At 39.6% G+C, this 12,093-nt stretch overlaps 1 pseudogene; it reads left to right on the plus strand.

Moving 5' to 3' along the window:
• The first annotated feature begins 1,297 nt into the window (after positions 1-1,297).
• LOC101425110 (chloride intracellular channel protein 4 pseudogene) lies at positions 1,298-2,642 on the plus strand (annotated as a pseudogene).
• Positions 2,643-12,093: the final 9,451 nt, after the last annotated feature.

Raw genomic sequence — 12,093 nt, forward strand, 5'->3', positions numbered from 1 at the left:
AGTTTTGCTTGGATATAGTGGGAGTGATAAAGTTGAAAATTAAGATAGTGCCACCACCAGATTAAAGCATCTGGACATTATTTTATAGGTGAGGAGCACCTGCAGGTTTGAAGTCAAGGAAGTGACTTGCTTTTTAGTATAATTTCAGAAAGATTAATTTTGTGACGTAGTGAAGTACAGAGAAGGCTGAAATGAGAGGACTGCTGCCATGATCCAGGCAGTGAGGAGGGCCTTGACAAGAGGGCTTCAGCGGGAATGGGAAGGCTGCCCTGCAGGGATGCGAGAACTTGGTCCTGTGGACAGAAGGGGGCTAAGTCCAAAGCAATTGCTAGGTTTTTAACCCAAGTGATGGGGAGAGCAGCAATATGGTAAAGGACCTCAAAAAGGTAGCTGGAAGCCCTCTGCCAAGTAGATTAGTCAGAAGAACTAAAAAGCTAAAATCTTTTCTTAGCTCTCTCATTAGAGACAACCGGCCTACTCAGGCTCAACTGGGGAATAAAAAAGAATAATGAAAACTAGAGAGTCTTAAGGAGCCCTGAAGGATAGAAAATCATCAAGTAAACAGAGCATCTACCACAAAAGATGGGATTGAATGTCAAAGTGTAGAGAAAGCTTTTGGATATCTTCTTTAAGTTTGTTTTTAGTGCTTTGGCCAGTAAGCAGCCAAGATGGAGAGAGATGCTATTCCAAAGAAGAACGTCTCTGAGAACCAGAGGAGCTGAGCCTGAACATTCGTGATACCTTCAGTCCTGCACAATACCACGGCTTACAAGGACTCTGCCACGTGAATCAGCAGGCAAGTCAAAACCCACTGCGCAGGAGGTGTGATGGTGGTGCACCATGTACTGAGTGAAGGGCCCAGAGGCCCAAGGCTCTCATAGGGGATACTCTGCGGCCAGAAGACACCCACACACAGTAGCCCAGTTCCAGGGCCATGACCAGTGAGGGCAATGGTCTGGTGATGCAGAAGTAGGCGGTAGTAGCCTAGCCAGCCCCCAACTTCACCGCCATCACCCTGAAAGAGCTTGCTACTGAGGTACCCGGTGAGGAGCTGATGCCACACCCATGTTGGGAAATCCTGGCTAACGGGTTCCTCCCAACCTGGAGAATAGGCCAAAGGCCCTGGCAGACATCTAATGTCTTTGGAATTCAGAGAGTAGGGTGTGGCAGTTTGATATTATTTATGAATTCCAAAAAAAAAAGATATTTGATTATGTTTGTAAACTGGTCTGTTCCTCTGACTATGTTTGTAATTGGTCTGTTCCTTTGATTGTATTAAATTCAAAGACTTGACTTCATGTTAAGATTAGGGCTTTGGGGCTTGGACGGCAGCGCCTCCGGGTCGCGCGGGGCGTGGGGCGGTGCTGCCCAGCGAGGCCGCTGTGAGTTCCAGCCGGGTCGCTCGAGGGCAGCGCCCGCGGCGGGAGCGCGGCCAGGACCCCGGGGCAGCAGCTGCAGCCGTCCCGGAGCGCAGCCGGCCACGGCGTCGGCGACGCCACTGAACCGGCTGAAGGAGGACAGAGAGCCCGCCATCGAGCTCCTCTCAAGCCCGGCAGTGACGGTGAAAGCACAGGAAACCGCCCCTTCGCCCAGAGGCTCTTCAGGATTCTTTGGCTAAAAGGAGTGGTGTTTAGTGTGACGACTGTTGACCTGGAAAGGAAGCCTGCAGACCTGCAGAACTTGGCTCCCGGGACCCACCCACCATCCATGACTTTCAACAATGAAGTCGAAAGGGATGTAGATAAGACTGAAGAATTTCTTGAAGTCTTATGCCCTCCCAAGCTTTCACCAAAACATCCGGAATCAAATACTGCTAGAATGGACATCTTTGCCAAATTCTCTGCATTTATAAAGAATTCAAAGCCAGAGGCTAATGAAGCACTGGAGAGGGGTCTCTTGAAAATACTTCAGAAACTGGACGAATATCTGAATTCTCCCCTCCCTGATGAAATTGATGAGAATAGTATGGAGGACATTAAATTTTCTACACGTACATTTCTGGATGGCAATGAAATGACATTAGCTGATTGCAACCTGCTGCCCAAACTGCACATTGTCAAGGTGGTGGCCAAAAAGTATCGCAACTGATATCCCAAAAGAAATGACCGGCATCTGGAGATAGTAATGCTTATAGCAGGGATGCGTTCACCAATACATGTCCCAGTGATAACGAGGTTGAAATAGCATATAGTGATGTAGCCAAAAGACTCACCAAGTAAAATGGCCCTTACGAGAGAGATGTCTTCATATCTTCCCCTAACAGAATATGCTTTTCCTAACAGATTGCTCCTCTTCCTATAAAGTAGAAATTTTATTTTGCATGAACATGCAGTTATTCAAGATTAGGATAAAGGATGGACAAGGTATAGTAGCTATCTTAAAATATACACTCCTAAGCAGTATTATTTTTAATTTCTCTTCCCCTGCTTATCTCCCCTACCCAAATTCCTCTCACCTCTCATTTGGAGCCATTCCATCACAAACTTTTCAGATTAGAGGTAGCTTGTCATCTCTCTAGACCCCTCACCATACACTGCGCATAGATGGCAGAACTTTTGAGGTGTAATGTTTAACTGTTAAAATGGTAACCATGACTTCATCAGTCTGCCCCAAACTGGTGCATAACTCATGGTACAAGGAATATTTATGTATTTTTGGAATTTTGTAATATTTAGTAAAAGTATATGAAAGAATTGCTACTGTATCAGAAATATTCTGTTTCAATTTAGCCTATCCTGGATATGTACTAAAGAGTATTACCACCAGAGAAGAGAGCCTTTTATGAAGATTCACTACGGATTTTGCTCTTATGCTTTGTAGATAGATTTTTATTTTTGTCTAAAGGCATTTAACCTTTATACCAGTTATAATATCTGATATTATATAGAAGCTGAAAATTTAGACAGAGGGGATGGTATTCTCAAGATCTTCCTCAGGCATTTTATCTTGATGAGAGAAACCAGTGGACACCTGATAATCTATCTAAATCAGTTATTTGTTACATGTAATTTTCCCAGTGCCATTTATTTGGAACAATATTGCTTTCTTCCATTTTGTTTTTATTTTAAAATGCTCCTTTTTTGGGTAAACATAGACCTTTGTTATTTGTAGATCTTTTGAGGAACACTACATGAACTAATATTTAGTTGAGTTAGCCGTAGTAATATAGTGATTAGTAATGTCAAAATTAACACTTGCAGAAATTAGCCTAAAGGTATGTGGGGTGGATTTGTCAAAATATTAAGTAAAATTTTGTTTCTAAAGCACATTTAATTAGACAATTTTTGTAAAGAATGAATTATCCATCCTATATTAAAAGTGAAGATAAAACACACAGATTACCAACTTTCCCATTCTGCTCCCATTTAATGTTAGACTTTGGGTAGAGGATTGTTTACTCCTTTTGGACTAAATTATAGTTATGGTGAGTGTGTATTTATTTCATTTTTGCCTAATATCAATCAGTGCACTTCCATGAGTTAAGTTTTTCTACAGCCTTGTTGAGAAATAGCACACTGCATGAATTTTGTTTTTTAAATTGAAATCCTAAACCAGGAAATATTTGCTGTAACGGGGAGGATGAACTTGGTGAAAATAAAATGAAAGTTTGCTATTTACTTTTTCATTTGTGTTTTTAAAATGAACTTTCTAAATACTATTCCAAAGACTCTGGTTGTGATTATAATACATTTTTGGTAATATTTTATAATTTTTCCAAAATATTGTTTAAGAAGTGCTATTTCTCATAGGTTGTTTTTGAAAAATTTAAGCTTATTGCTTTACAATGGCAATGTTTCACTTCCTTTCATATGCACCCATTTAGTAAGCCCTGTCCTTAGGAAGGAGCCAGACTTTTATAAGCACACTCCATTTTTCACATATCATTAATTAGGTTGGTATACAAAGATGATAGGAAAAGCTCCACAGTATATCCACTGGGCTCAGAATACTCCTTTGTCTTTCCTTTCTTAGAACTTATTGCTGATCACAAGTTTTGGTACACATCTTTTTGTAATTAGATACTGGATGATCATTTATCTGGTTCCAGAAAGAGCACTATCAGGCACTTCCCACAGATTATCTGTTGACGATTTATATTTCAGTTGCTTCTGTGGGTAAAGGTGTTTACATCTATACCAGTACAGAGGCAGGAATACTCACTTTCCTCTCCTTTTTAAATAGTAACAACTTAGCATTTAGGCAATGTTAAACCTTGCCGGATAATTTTAAAGTATAAAAAAGATTTGAACGAAGGGGTACCTGTTCTTTTTCCTGTATGGTGGATAAGTGGTACCAAGTGAAGGGCTAATAGAGGAAAGTGCTATATTCCTCAAAATAAACTGTTGAAAAACACATTCTGTAACTTAGTTGTGAAGTATTTTCACCTTGGATATTTATTCTTCTCATTGTCTTTTAAAGTCCAGGAAGTTAGTCAGATGAAATTGAGTTGGCAAATGGATAGAAGCTAAGAAGAAAGATGATTCTTATGCTTTCATCTCATATCTTCATGGAAAGATCATAGCTTAAAAATCTTGGGAGATTTGGGACATAAAGGTTTTTATGGTGATTTCAGGTAGTGTTTGGTTGACATAATGGAAATCAGCTGATATTCTCAACTACTCAATAATTTCCCCCTTAATCCAATTCAGTGAGGAGATAAGAGTTTGAATTGGAAGTCTCACTAATTTCCATGGAATTTTGAGTAAGTTTTATATTCAACAGGTGGAAAGGTCTCTACTATTTCAGTTATCTTTTTTAAAAAATGTAGATGCAACTTTTCTATACAGTTCTGTAACCTTTTACTAGTATTAACTTTTGTGATAAGATTCAAATGAGACATTATTTCACAGTAACTTTGGTCTTCACAATTTATCTCTAAACCCTTAAGCAATCTGTATAAGAGATTAAGAGATTTCTGACATTTATTCTTACACAATGTTGATCCACTCTAGAATTTAGGCGTTACTATTGTACCTCTGCTGGGTTTTAAATCTCTCGAGTTGTATGTAGATAGCTTTTGTTTCTGTGCATTTAAAAAAAATTCAGTTAAAAAATATCTACAGAGTTAAAAAGAGAGGAAAGAAAAATGTATTTTTTCATGTACATTTCATTAAGTTTATTAATTTCTTACACTGGTTATAATCAGTATTTGATTCAAAAAGAGGGAGGCATTCATTATTGATACACTATAGGGGCCTTTTTATTCTAACCTTTACAAATTATCAAGATTGGGGACACCATAATTATATTTTTTATCATGGAAAAAATGTTCCATTCCCCAGCCCATAATGTTAACAGAATTTGAGTATTTTCTTTAGAACTGCTTGAAAGGGCAAATGGAAGCTTTAATTAGAATGCTTTTATTTTCTTCTCTCTTGGAACTCATATACCAGTATATTGCTGGCAGCTATTGTATTAAAAAGTAAAGTATATTTTCACTATCTTAAAAAAAAAAAAAAGATTAGGGCTTTGATTCGACCACATCATGATAGCATGCAGTGTTGAGTCCCTGCCCCCTTAGTGGACTATATAAGTTGACACTCATTCAAGAAGACAGACTGTGTATCAAGAAGTAGATACACAGAAAAAGACTTGGCAGAGAAGAGAAATTGGTTTTGACACTGGAGCTCTGGGGAGAAATGAGCCATTCACCTGACAGTTTAGAAATGACTTTGTGAAGAGTACAGTTCAGTTGAGATGGCCCAGAGAGAAATGAACCCTCCAGCCTGCAGCTGAGATCAGAAGAACCTGGGCACATGGAGTCTTAAGAGGAAGAGGGAAGCTAAATCCTTACAGATATCATGTGCCATCTTGCATCAACATGAGGCAACAGACTTTGGGTGAGAGAAAACCTCTTATGACACTTTGAGTTTGACTTTTTAGGACCTTGTAACTGTTAACTTTTACCCTAACTAAATACCCTTTATAAAAATCAACATTTTTCTGGTACTTTGTATCAACACACCTTTGGCTAATACATCTACATTGTCTAGTTTGTTGCCATACTGTTGCTCATGGTATTCTTTTATGATCTCTTTTATTTCTGCAGGGTCAAAGATAATGTCCCCTCTCTCATTTCTTATTTTATCTTCGTCTTCTCTCTTTTTTGTCAGTCTAGCTAAGTGTTTGTCAATTTTATAGATCTTTTCAAAGAACCAACTTTTTTTTTGCTTATTCTATTGTTTTGTTGTTGTTGTTGTTGTTCTCAATTTCATTTATTTCTGCTCTAATCATTTGTATTTCTATCCTTCATCTTGGTTTGTGATTAGTTGGCTGTTCTTCTTCTAGTTCCTCCAGGTATGCAGTTAAGTCTTAGATTTAAGTCTTTCTTCTTTTTTAATGTAAGCATTAAGGAACATAAATTTATACCTTAGCAATGCCTTTGCAATGTCCCATAGTTTTTGATATGTTGTGTTCTCATTTTCATTTGTCTCAATGTATTTACTTTATTTCTCTTGCTATTTCTTCTTTGGCCCACTGATAATTTAGGAGTTTGTTGTTTAGTCTCCTTACATTTGTTAATTTTCCTTGTTTTCTGTCTGTTATTGATTTCCAGCTTCATTCCAGTATGACCAGAGAAAGTGACATGTAAAACTTCAATCTTTTAAAATTTATTAAGACTTATCTTGTGGGAAGTGGACTTGGCCCAGTGGATAGGGCATTCGTCTACCACATGGGAGGTCCACTGTTCAAACCCCGGGCCTCCTTGACCCGTGTGGAGCTGGACCATGCGCAGTGCTGACGTGCGCAAGGAGTGCCGTGCCACGCAGGGGTGCCCCCCATGTAGGGGAGCCCCATGCATAAGGAGTGCACCCTATAAGGAGAGCCACCCAGCGTGAAAGAAAGTGCAGCCTGCCCAGGAATGGTGCCACACACACGGAGAGTAGACACAGCAAGATGACACAACAACAAAGAAACAAAGATTCCCGTGCTACTGACAACAATAGAAGCGGACAAAAAAAAAGAACATGCCACAAATGGACACAGAGAACAGACAACTGGGGTGGGGGGAAAGGGGAGAGAAATAAATAAAATAAATCTAAAAAAAAAAAAAGACTTATCTCGTGACCCAACATATGGTCTACCCTGGAGAAGGCTTCATGGGCACTTGAGAAGAATGTATTTCCTGCTATTTTGAGGTGTAGTGCTTTATTAATGTCTTTGATGTCAAGTTGATTTATCATATTATTCAAGCTGTTTCCTTATTTATTCACTGTCCAGATGTTCTATCCAGTTCTGAGAGTGGTGTATTGAAGTCTCCAACTATTATTTCAGATATATCTACTTTTCCCTTCAGTTTTCCCAGTGTGTGTCATGTATTTTGGAGCACACATGTTAAGAGCATAAATATTTATGATAAATAATACTTCTTGGTGAATTTTACCTTTTATTAATATATAATGACCATCTTTTATAACAGTTTTGCATCTAAAATTTATTTTTTTCTGTATTAGTATTGCTATCCCAGATTTTTTATGGTACTATTTGCCTGGAATATCTTTTTTTCAGCCTTTAACTTTTAGCCTGATTGTGTTCTATCACCTAGGTGAGTATCTTGTGGAAAGCATATATAGATGGCTCATATTTTTTTATCCATTCTGTCAGCTCATGTCTTGACTGGGGAATTAATCCATTAACATTCAATGTTACTGCTGTAAAGATATTTGTTGTTTCATCTATTTTATCCTTTGACTTTTCATTGTCATATCTTATTCTTTTCTATCTTTTTACCCTTTAATTTACCTTTGCTAATAACCTTCATTTCTATAATCTTCTCCAAGTCTCTTAGCCCTAGGTTTTTCCTTTCAGGCTGCAGAACTCTCTTTAGTATCTCTTATAAATCTGGTCTTTTGTTAACAAACTCTCTCAGCTTTTGTTTGTCTGTGAAGACTTATACTTGCCCTCCTTTTTGAAGGATAGTTTGCCATATAAAGAATTCTTGGCTTCTGTTCTCCATGATATGGCAATGTTGGATAGAGGCCATTATAAATTTTTTCAAAACCTATAAATCTGTATGGTGTTAAGTGTAAACCATATGGTAAACTACTGAATTGTTTAGTAGTATGCTTCAATATTTATGCATCAATTGTAATAAATGTGCCACACTACCGTAAGATGTTATTAATAGGGAAAATGTAGGAGGGAAGGGAAAGGGAGTGGAGTATATGGGTATCCTTATACTTTTGACATAACTTTTCTGTAATCTAAGACATCTTTAAGAATAAAGTTTAGGGAAGTGGATATGACTCAATGGATAAAGTTTCCACCTACCATTTAGGAGGTCCAGGGTTTGATACCCAGGTTCTCTTGGCCCATGTAGTGAGCTGGCCCACGTGGAGTGCTGCAGTGCACAAGAAGTGTTGCCTCACACAGGGGTACCCCCATGCAAGAAGTGGTCTCCCCCTCACAAGGAGTGGTCCCATGCAAGTAGTGTAGCCCCATGCAGGAGAGCAGACAGCCCAGGAGTGGTGCCACCAACATGGAGAGCTGACACAGCAAGATGACACAACAAAAAAGAGATATAGAGAAGAGACAGTATGAGATGCAGCAAACTAGGGAGCTGAGGTGGAGCAAGAGAATGATCACCTCTCTCCCACTCCAGAAGGTCCCGGACAATGGTGGGGAGAAGAGGGGAGAAATAAGAAAAAAAAGAATAAAGTTTATTATTTAAAAGAAAGAATTCTTAAGAAGTGGATTTGGCTCAACTGATAGAGTGTCCACCTACCACATGGGAGGTCCAGGGTTCAAACCCAGGGCCTCCTGATCCATGTGGTGAACTGGCCCATGTGCAGTGCTGATGCATGCAAGGAGTGCTGGGCCATGCAGGGGTGTACCCCATGTAGGGGAACCCCACATGCAAGGAATATGCCCCGTAAGGAGAGCTGCCCCACATGAAAAAGTGCAGCCTGCCCAGGAGTGGCACTGCACATACGGAGAGCTGACACAGCAAGACGATGCAACAAAAAGAGACACAGATTCCCAGTGCCACTGACAAGAATACAAGTGGACACAGAACACATAGCAAATGAACAGAGAAAGCAGACAACTGGTACAGGGGAAGGGAGACAAATAAAATTTTTAAAAATTTTAAAAATTTAAAAAAGAATTCTTGACTGGCAGTTCTCTTTTTCAGTACCTTAAGTATATAATACCACTGCCTTCTTGCCTCCATGGTTTCTGATAATGGGTTGGCACTTAGCCTTATTGAGCTTCCCTTTGTGTGATGCATGGTGTAGCAGTTTGATATTATTGATGAATTCCAAAAAGATATATTGGATTATGTTCATAAACTGATCTTTCCTTCTGGGCATATTAGATTATATTGGATTCATAAGTTTACTTAATTATGTAATTATGTAAAGCTCTTGTGCCAGTAGGAACTCAACACATGGTAAAGGACAGAGTTGGGGGGTTTTGATGTTAGAGTTTTGATGTTGGAGTTTGATGCTGAAACCTTAAGCTGGAGCCCCAGGAAGTAAGGTCACAGAGGAAACAGAAGCAAGTCCCAGGAAGAGAGAAATCCTGAGCCCAGGAAGAAGCAAGCCCTGGGAAGAGAGGAACCCTGAACCCAGAGAGAAACAAGACCCTGGAAGGGAGGAACCCAGGAAGCCTGAACCCTCACAGACATCAACAGCCATCTTGCTCCAACACGTGAAAACAGACTTTGATGAGGGAAGTAACTTGTGCTTTATGGCCTGGTATCTGTAAGCTCTTACTCCAAATAAATACCCATTATAAAAACCAACCAGTTTCTGGTATATTGCATCAGCAGCCCTTTCACTGACTAATACAGAATTTGGTACCGGGAGTCAGGTACAAACCCACACAGACATATGCCCATTGGATAAAGCATCGCTCATTGCTGATGGCAATCTCCCTGATTAATGTCATTGTAATCAGCTATCTATGATTTACCTCTGCAGTAAAGTCAATGGTGACTGAAGTCCATAAATGCCCTTGTATTACATTTAGCCCAGTGCTTGCTTAACCAAACAACTGGGCACAATTACCTGGCCGAGTTGAAACAATCACACATGGCTTTTCTCTTGTTGCCTCAGAATGCTCTATGCCAGTCATTTGTCATTCTGAGTAGTAGGTGTGTTGGGGTAGGTCTATTTGGATTTATTCTGTTTGTGATGCATTGTCCTTGGATATTGACACATCTTTCATAAGGGTCAGGAAGTTTTCAGTTGAGGAAGTTAATTCCTCAAATATTATTCTTTCCCCTTTTCCATTTCTTCTCTTTCTAAGTCACCTATAACCCATATGATCGTGCATTTTATATTTCCTTTAATTCTCTGAGAGCCTGTTCCATTTTTTCAAAATTCTTTTCTCTTTCTGTTTTCCTGACTTTTCAAGTTCTGATGCTGTTACAGTTTGAGATTATTTCTTAATCCCAAAATAGAAAGATTATATTTGTAAACCATTGTCTACAAGATTATATCAGTGTAACCATTGTCCACTGATTAAGTTTACCTGATAAAATCAATTTAGGGCTTCTTATTGGTTGATGTCAGTAAGGCATAATTCAGGTCGGGTCTCTGCCTCCTTTCTGGGACTGATACAAACAGTCACTCAAGAAGACACAGGTAGGGAGAGAGCTCTGTCAATTTTTATCTTGGGACCCTGGGGAGAGATGAACCATTCCCCTGATAATTTGTAGCTGACCTTGGGAAGAGAACAAAACAGCTGAGACTGATATGGAAAACCTAGAAAGAATTGAGCCCTATGCCAGAAGAGAGAGGAAACTCTGAGAGACAAGCCCTCTGCCAGCCTGTAGCTGAGAGAGAGAGGAAGACCAGAGAAGAAGGCTGAACCTTCACAGAGAGGTAGCACATGGTAACTGATTTTAGTGAGAAAGCAACTTTGAGTTGGACTCTTTAGGGCCTTGAAACTGTAAGTTTTTACCCCAAATATGTATCCTTTATAAAAGCCAACAGATTTCTGGTACCTTGCATAAGCACCCCTTTGTCAGACTAATACAGATACTTTGACCTCTAATTCACTAATTCTGTCCTCTACCAATTCAAATCTCCTGTTTATGTCACTAATGTATTTTTAATCTCATCTATTGAGTGTTTCATTCCCAAAAGCTCTTTTACTTTTCTTTTCAGACTTCAGTTTGTTCTTTATGTTCACCCAGTGTCTTAATATCCTTTATCTCTTTAGCCATATTTTCATTCAACTCCTTGAATAGTTTAGGAGCTTTGTGTCATTATCATTAACTAATTGTCTTAAATCCTATTTCTCATCAGGATTTTTAATTTGATCCTTTGGCTGCAACTTATCTTCCTGTTTCTTAGTATGGCTTGTAATTTTTTTGCTGACGTCTAGGCATCTGACTGTGTTGATAAAATTACTCTGTTGGTCAATTTCTCTCTCTCATCTAGTGGTTTTGTTTCATGGCTCTTCTTTTTTTTTTTAATATTTATTTATTATTTTTTTTAAATTACATTAAAAAAAAAATATATGAGGTCCCATTCAACCCCACCGCCCCCGCCCCCCACTCCCCCCACAGCAACACTCTCTCCCATCATCGTGATACATCCATTGCACCTAGTAAGTTCATCTCTGAGCATCACTGCACCCCATAGTCAATGGTCCACATCATAGCCCAGACTCTCTCACGTTCCATCCAGTGGGCCCTGGGGGGATCTACAGTGTCCCGTAATTGTCCGTGAAGCACTATCCAGGACAACTCCACGTCCCGAAAACGCCTCCACATCTCATCTCTTCCTCCTGTTCCCCACACCCAGCAGCCCCCATGGCTACCGTTCCCACACCCATTCCACATTTTCTCTGTGGACATTGGATTGGTTGTGTCCATTGCACACCTATGTCAAATGAGGGCTTAGATTGCACATGGGTACTGGATGCACTCTTCCCGCTTCTAGTTGTAGACACTCTAGGCTCCATGTTGTGGTGGTTGACCTTCTTCATCTCCATGTTAGCTGAGTGGAGTAAGTCCAATAAGTCAAAGTGTAGGAGCTGAAGTCTGTTGAGGCTCTGGGCCTGGGTGTCATATTATCAGTCCAGAGATTCAAATCCCCTACATATATCTTAAACCCAGCACCGACTACAATTCCAATAAAG

This window comes from Dasypus novemcinctus (assembly GCF_030445035.2).
Source record: "Dasypus novemcinctus isolate mDasNov1 chromosome 8 unlocalized genomic scaffold, mDasNov1.1.hap2 SUPER_8_unloc_2, whole genome shotgun sequence".
NCBI lineage: Eukaryota > Metazoa > Chordata > Mammalia > Cingulata > Dasypodidae > Dasypus > Dasypus novemcinctus.